General features: G+C 39.6%; 1 protein-coding gene and 1 pseudogene across 6 annotated transcripts in view; one reads left to right on the top strand and one right to left on the bottom strand.

The window, feature by feature from the left end:
• Positions 1-15322, top strand: part of GON4L (gon-4 like) — a 91789-nt gene that overhangs the window by 43974 nt on the left and 32493 nt on the right. The window lies entirely within an intron of this gene.
• LOC132347255 (small ribosomal subunit protein mS38-like) lies at positions 11215-11975 on the bottom strand (annotated as a pseudogene).

Genomic DNA, 15322 nt, shown 5'->3' with positions numbered 1-15322 from the left:
CTAAAAGAGGGTTATACTGTCCTAATGTATGGTATGGGTTAGGGAAGGATTCACAAAATGGGATGTTTTATTTTAGTTTTGAAGGAGCAATAAGAAATTTTTGGTGAATGGGGGCAGAGAGGGATATTGCAAATAGAAGAATTCTGCAAACCATGGAATTATGAAACAACAATACATGTGTTTGGAAAATAGTAAGTAGTTTGGTTAAGTCGTATGAGTGAGTGGTGATAGAAGAGTGAAGCAGTGTTCAGTTCATAGAGAGCCTTAGATCTGATTTTTGATCTATCAAAAAGGAGAGCTCAAAGCAGGAAATAAATAGGAACTGATTTGGATTTTAGAAATACCACTTTGATTTAATGCCAGTTTAATGTATTGATTTGGTGGGTAAAGAGAGCAAGATTGGAGGCATGGAAAACAAGTAAATAACTTGGCTTGAGTCATTTGTTTAAAATTATTTCATTGCTAGTTTGCCAATGATGGAAAACATATCTCAGGAACTGTTGATTTTTATTGAGTGTGTGCATGACCCTGTACTGGAATAGTATACACAACATGGTGAAGGTAAGACATTGGCTCTTGATGAGGTTATGAAGAAAGTTTTATAAGTATCCAAAAGTGTTTATTATGTACCTAAATAATGCAAGTCTTTGTGCAAAGAGAATTATGTAAACACAATCCTTTAGGACTTATGTTCTGTTTTGTTGCTTTATTTCATCTTTCATGTTGTTTTTAAGATTAGAATGCCATTTCCTTTATGAAGATCTTCCATTTATTTTGGTATGTTATGACAGTTAAGGTTGCATTGAAAGGAAAGCACCAGGAATCAAAGAGAAAGTGTAGAAAGAAAAGGCTTGAGGATTTAGGTTTTGAGAAAATTGTGAAGGAAGGTCTAGGAAGGTATGAGAAAAACCAAGAAAGCCCTGTGTCTCAGAAACCAAGGGAAGAGTCTTTCAAGAAGGAGCGAATGGTCCACAGTGTCATGTGCTGGTCATGAAACATTTTCTGCTTGAAGCAGAAAAGTAGGAGATTGTATTTCAATTCAGCTCTCAGCCTGGTATACACTTGCCTTCCCTTCTTGTTTGTCTGTTACTTTCTTCAGTTTATAGATAGAGTTGACCTTGAGCAACTTGGAGGCTAGGGGTGCCCAACCCCAGTGTAGTTGAAAATCCGACTGGAAGTTTTGACTACCCGAAAACTTAACTACTAGTAGCCTACTGTTGAAGGCTTACCAATAAAATAAATAGTTATTAACATGTATTTTATATATAATGTGTTTTATATACTGTATTCTTACAGTAAAGTAAGCTAGAGAAAAGAAAATGTTATTAAGAAAATCATAATAAGGAAGAGAAAATATGTTTACAGTACCGTATTTATCGATACTGTAAGTTATGTTATCTGTTTACAAGCTGAATCATCTGTCAGTATCTATATTAATATTGTCTTATATGATACAAAACACTGTAGATATACATGTTACAAACACTAGACAAGAAAAATGAAAAGATAATGTGAAAAAGGAACATTTATTTACTGGTATAAGGATTCATGCATTGATAATGAAGAAGCAGCAGTATGATGGCTTGATGGTAACCTAGTGTAATTGATATGATTGCTTCACAGATCGCTTCTTAGTACTCTGGCCTATACACTGCTGAATGGTTACAAAATTTTTATGGCATACAGTATTACAGTCATATTCATGTACAGGATTGGAAACATTGTTACATTTTTAAAAAATGTGATAATAGGCTGATACACAGTTGATAATGTAATTCTTTGAAAGCACAGTTATAAATCATTAATAAAACTAACATTAATTTTATTAATTATTAATTTTATATTAAATATCACTCACTTTATGCCTATGTAAGGATAGGCTATCCATTTCAATACAAGTCTTGTACATGATGTTCTACATAATGAGTACTTAGGCAGTGATGATGATGATGACACAGAAACATCTCATACAATTCTTGCCATACAGTTATTAGATTTTTACACAAAGATACACACACATACACAACAGATAAGTTTATTAACTGTAGGCATGATGATTATTTACTATTCATTAAGTCGCAGTGGATCATCGTAAAGGCCTTCATCCTGCTTGTCTTCACATTGAGTAGGCTGAGGAGGAGGAGGGGTTGGTCTTGCTGTCTCGGGGTGGCAGAGGCAGGAGAGGTGGTGGAGGAGGAAGGGGAGGCAGAGAGTGTAACTTTATGGAAATAACATTGTAATTTCTGTGTGACTTTTTTGCTTTTTCATTTCTCTAAAAATGTTTCTGTATGGTACCAGTCCCTCTCCCACCATGTGCTTTGGTTTCAGAGTCTGTATCATAGAAGCGTCCTTGTAAAAGAAGTCAAAAGCAGTCTTAAATAATCGGAACCCTGCTGCCTGATTGTCTAATGTCAGTTTGTTTTCTGACACAGCTTCTTCTACATCTTCTTCCTCATCGTCTGGCACTGTTTTGGAAGCACTCATCTTCATCAAGTCATCTTTTGTTAATTCCTCTGGTGCGGTGTCTGTTAGCTCTTGAATTTCTCTGAGATTCAGAACTTGAAACCCTTCACCCCCATCTTTTTTTGGCCATATTCACAGTCTGTTTCATGATTTCCTTGATTGGCTCTGTCGTAAATCTTGTGAAGTCATGCAGGACATCTGAACACGGTTTTCTCCAGCAGGAATTTATTGTTTCAGGTATGATGGCTTTCATGGCTTTTTCTTTAACAATGATGGCATCTTCAGTGGTGTGATCCTTCCTCCAGACTTACGTGATGTTCTCTCCATTGGGATCTCTTCTTTAGTGTGGATAATCCTTTCCATAGAGTATCGTGTGTAATGAGCCTTAAAGGTCCTTATGACCCCCGATCTAGAGGCTGAATTAGAGACATGTTTGGAGGCGAGTAGACCACTTAGATGCCTTCAGTGTTGAATTCATGGGGTTCTGGGTACCCAGGGGCATTGTCCAATTTCAAAAGAACTTTAAAAGGCAAGGTATTTCCTGACTTTAGGGACAAAGCATCGATGGAACCAATCCATAGAAAGGCCCTTCTTTTTGTATATCCAAAGACTGGCAGCTCGTGTTTATCTTTTCCCTTCAAGGTGAGCAGCTTTATAGATAAGGGCAGTCCTGGTGGTAAATGCAACTGCATTTTCACAAAACAGTAGACTTAGCTTCTCCCTCCTGCCTTAAATCCTGGTGCTTGCTTCTCTTCCTTACTAATGTCTTTTGAGGCTTTATTTTTTTATTTTTTTAAATTATTTCCCCTCCAGAATAGGGCACTTTCATCTGCACTAAAAACCTGTTCAGGCAGATATCCTTTCTCCTCAGTCTGGGAACTTGTCTGCTGCCTCTGCGTGAGCAGAGGCTGCTTCTCCTGTTATCTTGACAGTTTTTAAGCCAAACCTCTTTCTAAAATTATCAAACCATCCTTTGCTGGCATTAAATTCTCCAGCCTTAGATCCTTCATCTTCCTTTTGCTTTAAGTTGTCATATAATGACTTTGCTTTTTCTCAAATCATATTAGAGTCTATAGGTATGCCTTTCTTATAGCAATCCTGCACCCACATAAAAGCTGCATTTTCAATATGAGATAAAAAGGTATTTCACAAAAAGCGCAAGGTTTTTGCACCTGCCGGCATAGCGGCAGCTATGGCTTCATGAATTTCCTTTCCATTTTTTACAATGGTCCTTACCCTGGATTCATTTATCTTGAAATGGTGGGAAATCACAGCTGCAGACCGCAATCTCTGGTACGTATCAAGCAATTCAGCGTCTTCCTGTAATGTCATGACTTTTCTCTGCTTCTTGGGAGCACTGCCAGCGTCACTAGTGGCACTTCGCATGGGTCCCATGGTGTTATTCAAGGCCTATGGTATTATACTAAACTTGATGAAAAATACTCAAGAACCGCAAGAGATCACTTTTTCCTACGGTACACAATTTGCTGGAGAGACGAACTGCTCAGGAGATGTTTTAAGCAGATACTTCTAACACCTGAGCTAGCAACAGGAGGTGGCTATGAAATTATTACAGAAGTACAGTATATGCCACAGTTAATTTTATGCAGTTATGATTTCATACTGCATCTTTATGTTTGGGTTTCTCTCAACTGTGAATGGTGCCAGGTATGGTCTGTAAGCGTGTGCATAAGTTTTGATAAATTTTAACTTTTTAGAGTAGATTTGTGTACATTTTATGGTAGTAGATGATAAAATAGACTAGTATCTACATACAGTTTATGCATTCATGACATACCTAACTTTTTCTGAAATTTTTTGGTATTTCTAGGCTCTGTGGTTTGTCTGAGGGTTTTTTCAAATTGTTGGCACATCCCCCCCAAATTGTTCCAATATATTTACTGAAAAAATCTGCATATAAGTGGGCCCATACAGTTCAATTCCATGTTCTTCAAGGGTCAACTGTAATTTCTCAGGGAGATCCTCCTCAATTAGGATTGATCTTCTTGCTCTGTAATCCATACTATTTTTTTTTTCACGACTCAACACACACGCACTGTATTTTATTTTTACAAGAGAGAAATAAACTGACACCAAGCATTGTAAATGGATGACCACAACAAAAGCAACAATGATTGCAATTACCAAACACGAAACACACTCATACTATGTCATAATATTGACAATCAGTCCAGTAACCTCCACTGTAACAGCTCCTTTACTTTGCAGTGAAAATTGATTTGTATATTTTTTGCCTCTGAGTCCTTGTGGGATTTTTTTTTTTTTATTCAAACAGAAAGTCACAAAAATTATAATCATCCTCATCAGTTCACTCAGTCCCATGCAATTAATTCTGTTTTTTTCATCTTGATCTTTTGTTAGCACTTTTATGAATTCATCAGTTTTCCATTAGAGTTCTGACAATGCTTATTCATTCAGTTCAGCAGTATAGTCAGTTACCAGAAACCTGTACTTGTCTTTTCCATGAATTCCTTGAAGATGAAACCCTTTTATAGGAACATTTTTGCGAAAGCATCAGAGTACACCTAGAACTGTCTGTAAATGACAAAAGACTTTAAAATGACCATGGTTAAAGATTTGATGAAAGTTCATAATAAGGCAATTGACAAGGAAATTTAGTTATTTCTGAGATATACATTTTAAAGTGATAACTAGAATTATGACTTATAACATTATACCAGAACATATAAGATTTTTAGAAATTTCATGTAATGTCTGAAACATTTATATTAACATATTTCCATACAAATAACCCAAAGAAAGTTTAGTATTGTTTTTTTTTGTTCGTTTGTTTTTTGTTTGTTTACTGCAGGTTCTTATTAGTCATCAGTTTTATACACATCACTGTATACATGTCAATCCCAATTGCCCAATTCAGCACATCACCATCCCCACCCCACTGCGGTTTTCCCCCCTTGGTGTCCATACGTTTGTTCTCTACATCTGTGTCTCAACTTCTGTCCTGCAAACCGGTTCATCTGTACCATTTTTCTAGATTCCACATATATGCGTTAATATACGATATTTGTTTTTCTCTTTCTGACTTACTTCACTCTGTATGACAGTCTCTAGATCCATCCACGTCTCAACAAATGACTCAATTTCGTTCCTTTTTATGGCTGAGTAATATGCCATTGTATATATGTACCACAACTTCTTTATCCATTCATCTGTCGATGGGCATTTAGGTTGCTTCCATGACCTGGCTATTGTAAATAGTGCTGCAATGAACATTGGGGTGCATGTGTCTTTTTTTTTTTTTTTTTTTTGCATGTGTCTTTTTGAATTATGGTTTTCTCTGGGTATGTGCCCAGTAGTGGGATTGCTGGATCATATGGTAATTCTATTTTTAGTTTTTTAAGGAACCTCCATACTGTTCTCCATAGTGGCTGTATCAATTTACATTCCCACCAACAGTGCAAGAGGGTTCCCTTTTCTCCACACCCTCTCCAGCATTTGTTGTTTGTAGATTTTCTGATGATGCCCATTCTGACTGGTGTGAGGTGATGCCTCATTGTGGTTTTGATTTGCATTTCTCTAATAATTAGTGATGTTGAGCAGCTTTTCATGTGCTTCTTGGCCATCTGTATGTCTTCTTTGGAAAAATGTCTTTTTAGGTCTCCTGCCCATTTTTGGATTGGGTTGTTTGTTTCTTTAATATTGAGCTGCATGAGCTGTTTATATATTTTGGAGATTAATCCTTTGTCCGTTGATTCATTTGCGAATATTTTCTCCCATTCTGAGGGTTGTCTTTCGTCTTGTTTATGGTTTCCTTTGCTGTGCAAAAGCTTTGAAGTTTCATTAGGTCCCATTTGTTTATTTTTGTTTTTATTTCCATTACTCTAGGAGGTGGATCAAAAAAGATCTTGCGGTGATTTATGTCAAAGAGTGTTCTTCCTATGTTTTTCTCTAAGAGTTTTATAGTGTCCGGTCTTACATTTAGGTCTCGAATCCATTTTGAGTTTATTTTTGGGTATGGTGTTAGGGAGTGTTCTAATTTCATTCTTTTACATGTAGCTGTCCAGTTTTCCCAGCACCACTTATTGAAGAGACTGTCTCTTCTCCATTGTATATCTTTGCCTCCTTTGTCATAGATTAGTTGACCATAGGTGTGTGGGTTTATCTCTGGGCTTTCTATCCTGTTCCATTGATCTATGTTTCCATTTTTGTGCCAGTACCATATTGTCTTGATTACTGTAGCTTTGTAGTATAGTCTGAAGTCAGGGAGTCTGATTCCTCCAGCTCCGTTTTTTCCCCTCAAGACTGCTTTGGCTATTCGGGGTCTTTTGTGTCTCCATACAAATTTTAAGATGATTTGTTCTAGTTCCATAAAAAATGCCATTGGTAATTTGATAGGGATTGCATTGAATCTGTAGATTGCTTTGGGTAGTATAGTCATTTTCACAGTATTGATTCTTCCAATCCAAGGACATGGTATATCTCTCCGTCTGTTGGTATCATCTTTAATTTCTTTCATCAGTGTCTTATAGTTTTCTGCATACAGGTCTTTTGTCTCCCTAGGTAGGTTTATTCCTAGGTATCTTATTCTTTTTGTTGCAGTGGTAAATGGGAGTGTTTCCTTAATTTCTCTTTCAGATTTTTCATCATTAGTGTATAGGAATGCAAGAGATTTCTGTGCATTAATTTTGTATCCTGCAACTTTACCAAATTCATTGATTAGCTCTAGTAGTTTTCTGGTGGCATGTTTAGGATTCTCTATGTATAGTATCATGTTATCTGCAAACAGTGACAGTTTTACCTCTTCTTTTCCAATTTGTATTCCTTTTATTTCTTTTTCTTCTCTGATTGCCATGGCTAGGACTTCCAAAACTATGTTGAATAATAGTGGTGAGAGTGGACATCCTTGTCTCGTTCCTGATCTTAGAGGAAATGCTTTCAGTTTTTCACTATGGAGAATGATGTTTGCTGTGGGTTTGTCATATATGGCCTTTATTATGTTGAGGTAGGTTCCCTCTATGCCCACTTTCTGGAGAGTTTTTATCATAAATGGGCGTTGAATTTTGTTGAAAGCTTTTTCTGCATCTATTGAGATGATCATATGGTTTTTATTCTTCAATTTGTTAATATGGTGTATCACATTGATTGATTTGCATATATTGAAGAATGCTTGCATCCCTGGGATAAATCCCACTTGATCATGGTGTATGATCCTTTTAATGTGTTGTTGGATTCTGTTTGCTAGTATTTTGTTGAGGATTTTTGCATCTATATTCATCAGTGATATTGGTCTGTAATTTTCTTTTTTTGTAGTATCTTTGTCTGGTTTTGGTATCAGGGTGATGGTGGCCTCATAGAATGAGTTTGGGAGTGTTCCTTCCTCCCCAGTTTTTTGGAAGAGTTTGAGAAGGATGGGTGTTAGCTCTTCTCTAAATGTTTGATAGAATTCGCCTGTGAAGCCATCTGGTCCTGGACTTTTGTTTGTTGGAAGATTTTTAATCACAGTTTCAATTTCATTACTTGTGATTGGTCTGTTCATATTTTCTGTTTCTTCCTGGTTCAGTCTTGGAAGGTTATACCTTTCTAAGAATTTGTCCATTTCTTCCAGGTTGTCCATTTTATTGGCATAGAGTTGCTTGTAGTAGTCTCTTAGGATGCTTTGAATTTCTGCAGTGTCTGTTATAACTTCTCCTTTTTCATTTCTAATTTGATTGATTTGAGTCCTCTCCCTCTTTTTCTTGATGAGGCTGGCTAATGGTTTATCAATTTTGTTTATCTTCTCAAAGAACCAGCTTTTAGTTTTATTGATCTTTGCTATTGTTTTCTTTGTTTCTATTTCATTTATTTCTGCTCTGATCTTTATGATTTCTTTCCTTCTGCTAACTTTGGATTTTGTTTGTTCTTCTTTCTCTAGTTCCTTTAGGTGTAAGGTTAGATTGTTTACTTGAGATTTTTCTTGTTTCTTGAGGTAGGCTTGTATAGCTATAAACTTCCCTCTTAGAACTGCTTTTGCTGCATCCCATAGGTTTTGGATCGTCGTGTTTTCATTGTCATTTGTCTCTAGGTATTTTTTGATTTCCTCTTTGATTTCTTCAGTGATCTCTTGGTTATTTAATAACGTATTGTTTAGCCTCCGTGTGTTTGTGTTTTTTACGTTTATTTCCCTGTAATTCATTTCTAATCTCATAGCGTTGTGGTCAGAAAAGATGCTTGATATGATTTCAATTTTCTTAAATTTACTGAGGCTTGATTTGTGACCCAAGATGTGATCCATCCTGGAGAATGTTCCGTGCGCACTTGAGAAGAAAGTGTAATCTGCTGTTTTTGTATGGAATGTCCTATAAATATCAATTAAATCTATCTGGTCTACTGTGTCATTTAAAGCTTCTGTTTCCTTATTTATTTTCATTTTGGATGATCTGTCCATTGGTGTAAGTGAGGTGTTAAAGTCCCCCACTATTATTGTGTTACTGTCAATTTCCTCTTTTACAGCTGCTAGCAGTTGCCTTATGTATTGAGGTGCTCCTATGTTGGGTGCATATATATTTATAATTGTTATATCTTCTTCTTGGATTGATCCCTTGATCATTATGTAGTGGCCTTCCTTGTCTCTTGTAACATTCTTTATTTTAAAGTCTATTTTATGTGATATGAATATAGCTACTCCAGCTTTCTTTTGATTTCCATCTGCATGGAATATCTTTTTCCATCCCCTCACTTTCAGTCTGTATGTGTCCCTAGGTCTGAAGTGGGTCTCTTGTAGACAGCATATATATGGGTCTTGTTTTTGTATCCATTCAGCAAGCCTGTGTCTTTTGGTTGGAGCATTTAATCCATTCACGTTTAAGGTAATTATCGATATGTATGTTCCTATGACCATTTTCTTAATTGTTTTGGGTTTGTTTTTGTAGGTCCTTTTCTTCTCTTGTGTTTCCCACTTAGAGAAGTTCCTTTAGCATTTGTTGTAGAGCTGGTTTGGTGGTGCTGAATTCTCTTAGCTTTTGCTTGTCTGTAAAGCTTTTGATTTCTCCATCGAACCTGAATGAGATCCTTGCCAGGTAGAGTAATCTTGGTTGTAGGTTCTTCCCTTTCATCACTTTAAGTATATCATGCCACTCCCTTCTGGCTTGTAGAGTTTCTGCTGAGAAATCAGCTTTTAACCTTATGGGAGTTCCCTGGTATGTTATTTGGCGTTTTTCCCTTGCTGCTTTCAATAATTTTTCTTTGTTTTTAATTTTTGCCAATTTGATTACTGTGTGTCTCAGCGTGTTTCTCCTTGGGTTTATCCTGTATGGGACTCGCTGTGGTTCCTGGACTTGGGTGACTATTTCCTTTCCCATGTTAGGGAAGTTTTCGACTATAATCTCTTCAAATATTTTCTCAGGTCCTTTCTCTCTCTCTTCTCCTTCTGGGACCCCTATAATGCAAATGTTATTGTGTTTAATGTCGTCCCAGAGGTCTCTTAGGCTGTCTTCATTTCTTTTCATTCTTTTTTCTTTATTCTGTTCCGCAGCGGTGAATTCCACCATTCTGTCTTCCAGATCACTTTTCTGTTCTTCTGCCTCAGTTATTCTGCTGTTGATTCCTTCTAGTGTAGTTTTCATTTCAGTTATTGTACTGTTCATCTCTGTTTGTTTGTTCTTTAATTCTTCTAGGTCTTTGTTAAACATTTCTTGCATCTTCTCGATCTTTGCCTCCATTCTTTTTCCGAGGTCCTGGATCATCTTCGCTGTCATTATTGTGAACTCTTTTTCTGGAAGGTTGCCTATCTCCACTTCATTTAGTTGTTTTTCTGAGGTTTTATCTTGTTCCTTCATCTGGTACATAGCCCTCTGCTTTTTCATCTTGTCTATCTTTTTGTGAATGTGGTTTTTTTTCCACAGGCTGCAGGATTGTAGTTTTCTTGCTTCTGCTGTCTACCCTCTGGTGGATGAGGCTATCTAAGAGGCTTGTGTAAGTTTCCTGATGGGAGGGACTGGTGGTGGGTAGAGCTGTTACTGTGGTGGGCAGAGCTCAGTAAAACTTTAATCTGCTTGGCAGCTGATGGGTGGGGGTGGGTTCCCTCCCTGTTGGTTGTTTGGCCTGTGGCAACCCAACACTGGATCCTACCTGGGCTCTTTGGTGGGGCTAATGACAGACTCTGGGAGGACTCACGCCAAGGAGTACTTCCCAGAACTTCTGCTGCCAGTGTCCTTGTCCCCACGGTGAGCCACAGTCCCCTCCACCCCGCCTCTGTAGCAGACCCTCCAACACTAGCAGGTAGGTCTGGTTCAGTCTCCCTTGGGGTCACTGCTCCTTCCCCTGGGTCCCAATGCGCACACTACTTTGCGTGTGCCCCCCAAGAGTGGAGTCTGTTTCCCCCAGTCCTGTCAAAGTCCTGCAATCAATTCCCACTAGCCTTCAAAATCTGGTTCTCTAGGAATTCCTCCTCCCATTGCTGGACCCCCAGGTTGGGAAGCCTGACGTGGGGCTCAGAACCTTCACTCCAGTGGTTGGACTTCTGTGGTATAAATGTTCTCCAGTCTGTGAGTCGCCCACCCAGCAGTTATGGGATTTGATTTTACTGTGATTGCGCCCCTCCTACCATCTCATTGTGGCTTCTCCTTTGTCTTTGGATGTGGGGTATCTTTTCTGGTGAGTTCCCGTGTCTTTCTGTTGATGATTGTCCAGCAGCTAGTTGTGATTATGGTGTTCTCGCAAGAGGGAGTGAGAGCATGTCCTTCTACTCTGGCATCTTGGTTCCTCCTCCTGATTGTATCAATCCATACTATTTTATATGTCCTTTTTTGTTTTTTTTTTGGCTAAGTTCTCTGAATATTTATTACAATGGGTCATCAGCAGTAACAGGGCTGGGGGAGAGACACACAAGACTGATTTGCCCTTCAGGTAGATCTTGGGGGTCTGCCAGCCTGCGGGGGCTTCCTTCAGGCCCGCCTTCTGCCAGATGCGCCTCAGGTCTCTCTCGAACCTCATCTGCTTCTGTTTCAGGCGTCCCTCCCTGACTTTCCGCCGCAGGAACCGGGTCCTCTTGACCAGCTTGCGGTACTTGTGATGATTCATCTTCCGCCGGCGGATCTTGAGCACATTTTTGCACTGTATCTGGGGTGCATCCCAGATCTCCTTACCCCCCTGCTTGACCCCTTCCCCCTGGGCGGACACTCATAGACTTGGGCTGGAGACAGTCCCTGGGGCCCCAGAGTCCAGTCTGGGCAGGAGGTAGCGAACAGTTAGCCAGCTCTCCATGGGGCTGATAGACATCTTCCTGGGGAGCAGCATCTCCTCAAGCTCCATGTGGACCCGCCTGTCAGGGAGGGAGGCAACCCCACTTGGGCCTATTGGTTGTATGCTGTGGTGAGGCCTGCAGGCATGCCTGCCCAGCACCCCACAGACAGGCCAAGGCCCACTGCAACCTGCCCGGGGAACAGCCCTGAGCAGCTGGGAAGTCAGGCGCACCATGAACATGGTCTGTGCTTGGCGGCGGCCCCAGGCACTCAGCAGAGCTCGAGGTGCCCACCGCGTGGGTGGTGTCGACGCTCGGGTCTTAGGCCCCGAGCCCCAGCCAGCCGTGGCCGCCTCCGCCATCCCTGGAGCCCGCACGCCGCGACCTCACACCGACTCTTCCCTATATGTCCTTTTTAATACTCATCTCTCTCATAGTTGCTTATTTATATCTGTCTCCTTCCCTAAACTGTGAGCTTCTCATGGGTTTTGTATTGTTTATTGCCTTAGAGCTGGTGTTTTGCATGGGGCTGACAGTATTTGCCAATCAAATAGTGAACTTTTCTGGAATGCCTGAACGAAGGGTCTTCCTTTCTAGTCATAGAGTTCTATGGTCATAAGTAAAAAACTGGGATAGAATTTTAATTTTGGGGCTTCCCTGGTGGCACAGTGGTTGAGAATCTGCCTGCCAATGCAGGGGACACGGGTTCGAGCCCTGGTCTGGGAGGATCCCACATGCCGCGGAGCAACTAGGCCCGTGAGCCACAACTACTGAGCCTGCGCATCTGGAGCCTGTGCTCCGCAACAAGAGAGGCCGCGATAGTGAGAGGCCCGCGCACTGCGATGAAGAGTGGCCCCCACTTGCTGCAACTAGAGAAAGCCCTTGCACAGAAACGAAGACCCAACACAGCCAAAAATTAAATGAATAAATAATAAAATTAAAAAAAAAAAAAAAAGAATTTTAATTTTGTTTCTACCCCTTGTCATCTTATGTTATCATGCTTAATTATAATCCTTTTAAGAGGACTTTTCTTACATGGATGGTAAAAATTTAAAAATAAAAAAGCTTAGAATCACAGAGTTTGGAAAGCCTCCTGTGGTCGCATATATTTTCCTCCCACTTAAGCGTTTGTTAACAGCTTCTCTCATGTGGCCTTTCAGTCCGTTTGGATACTTCCAGTGACAGGGAGTTCATCAGTTCTGCAGATAGTGTGTCCTACTCTTGAACACCTCTTCAATTAACATTTTCCTTATTAATTTTTTTTTTTTAATTTATTTTTATTTTTTGGCTGCGTTGGGTCTTCGTTGCTGCGCGAGGGCTTTTCTCTGGTTGCGGTGAGCGGGAGCTACTCTTCGTTGTGGTGCGCGGGCTTCTCATTGTGGTGGCTTCTCTTGTTGTAGAGCACGGGCTCTAGGCACACGGGCTTCAGTAGTTATGGCACGTGGGCTCTGTAGCTGTGGCACGCGAGCTCTAGAGTGCAGGCTCAGTAGTTGTGGCACATGGGCGTAGTTGCTTCCTGGCATGTGGGATCTTCCCGGGCCAGGGCTCAAACCCGTGTCCCCTGCATTGGCAGGTGGATTCTTAACCACTGCGCCACCAGGGAAGCCCCAACATTTTCCTTATTGAACCTGAATCTATCTTTTATATTTCTCTGTTTGTCCTTTGTTGCCATAAAATGTAATTTACTCCTAAGTGTGCATAGTATGTTTCTTTTTCTACATTTTTTCTTTATTATGCTAAACATACCAAGTTTTTTCAGTTCTCTAAATGCCAGGCTTTCCACATTTCAACCCCCAAGTTACCCTTCTCTGGATTCTAGCCTTTATTTTTAAGAAAATTCTCCCCCATGACATTTTATTATGAAACTTTTTGAACATACAGAAACGTTGAGAGAATTGTACAGTGGACACCCGTATACCCACTACCTAGCTTCTGTAGTGAACTTTTCATATATTTGCTTAGTCATGCAGCTATCCATCTATGAATCCATTTTTTTAAAAAGCATTTCATAGTGAGTTGTAGATATCTAAACATTTTCAGCACACATATCATGAATTAGAACTCAGTATTTGTTTACAGTTTTTCTTTTTAGGTAAATTTATACACATTGTAGTACAGAAATCTTAAGTGTACAATTCAGTGAAGTTCGATGTGCCTCCTCTTGTATAACTCAAACCCCTAACAAGATAGAGATTTGTCACCCCAGAAAGTACCCACTTGCCCCTTCCAAGTCAGTCCCCACACCATCCTCCCAGGTGCAACCACTGTTCTCTTTTCTACTATCACAGGTTAGATTTGCCTCTTTTAGAACTTCATGTAAATGGAATCATATAGTATGTGTTCTGTTGTGTACAGCTTCTTTCACTTAGCATAATGTTTTTGAGATTCATGCACATTGCTTGTATCATTAATTTCTTTCCTTTTATTGCTGAGTAGGATTCCAGTGTATAAATATACCAATTTGTTTATTTTTCATCCATCCCCTGGTGTTGATGGACACCTGGGTTCTTTCTAATTTCTGGCTATCTTGAATAAAGATAGCTCTGAACTTTCTTGTACAAGGTTTTGTGGACAAGTGTTTCATTTCCCTTGGGTCAGCTATTTAGGGGAAGAATCAGTGGTCATAAGGTAGCTGTATACTTAGTTTTCTGAGAAATTGCCAAACCTTTTTCCAAAGTGGCTTTCCACTTTACATTCTTTTTACAGTTCTAGTTGTTCCACATCCTCACTAACATTTAGATTTTAGCTTTTTTTAAAAAAATTAATTAATTTATTTATTTATTTTTGGCTGTGTTGGGTCTTCGTTCCTGTGCGAGGGCTTTCTCTAGTTGCGGCAAGCAGGGGCCACTCTTCATGGCGGTGCGTGGGCCTCTCACTATCGTGGCCTCTCTTTTTGCGGAGCACAGGCTCCAGACGCACAGGCTCAGTAGTTGTGGCTCACGGGCCTAGTTGTTCCGTCGCATGTGGGATCCTCCCAGACCAGGGCTCGAACCTGTGTCCCCTGCATTAGCAGGCAGATTCTCAACCACTGTGCCACCAGGGAAGCCTGGATTTTAACTTTTTTTTTTTTTTTTTTTTTTTTTTTTGGATTTTAGCTTTTTAATGCCCTCTTAAGAAGGGCTTTTACAGAAATGATCACAGTCCTCTAGATAGAGTTTGAGACTCTGCTCTGATTCAGTGATATGCTTGCCTTCTTGGTTGTGAGCACTGTTTTGGAGCTACTGTGTCATATTGAACTTAAGGTCAACCAAAACATTGAGATCTTTCTCAGATTCATTGTTTTTGAGCCATGTTACCTTTTGGTGCACTTAAGAAACTGATTTTTGAAAATCCTAAATGTAAGACTTTAAATTTATCCCCATTATGTTTCACCCAATTAATTTGAGAAAACCTAGAATTTTGAATCTGTCATCAGTTGGTCTGGCAATCCCTTTCAGCTTTATATCATTTACAGATTTGGTAAGTGTGTTTTCTGGGTGTATTAGGTTGTTGATGGGATTGCTGAATAGTTCAGGTCCAAAGATAGGGTCCTATGACACACTGCTGGAGACTTCTCTCTTGACTCCATTCAGTAGGATAGGCCAACAAACTATGAATTTATCTCATTATAAAATCATCTAGCTTACGTTTTTGTGTGCTTTCCCATTAGAATTTAAGCTT

The sequence above is a fragment of the Balaenoptera ricei genome, chromosome 1 (assembly GCF_028023285.1).
Source record: "Balaenoptera ricei isolate mBalRic1 chromosome 1, mBalRic1.hap2, whole genome shotgun sequence".
Classification (NCBI taxonomy): Eukaryota; Metazoa; Chordata; class Mammalia; order Artiodactyla; family Balaenopteridae; genus Balaenoptera; species Balaenoptera ricei.
This window is presented reverse-complemented; position numbering and strand designations above follow the sequence as displayed.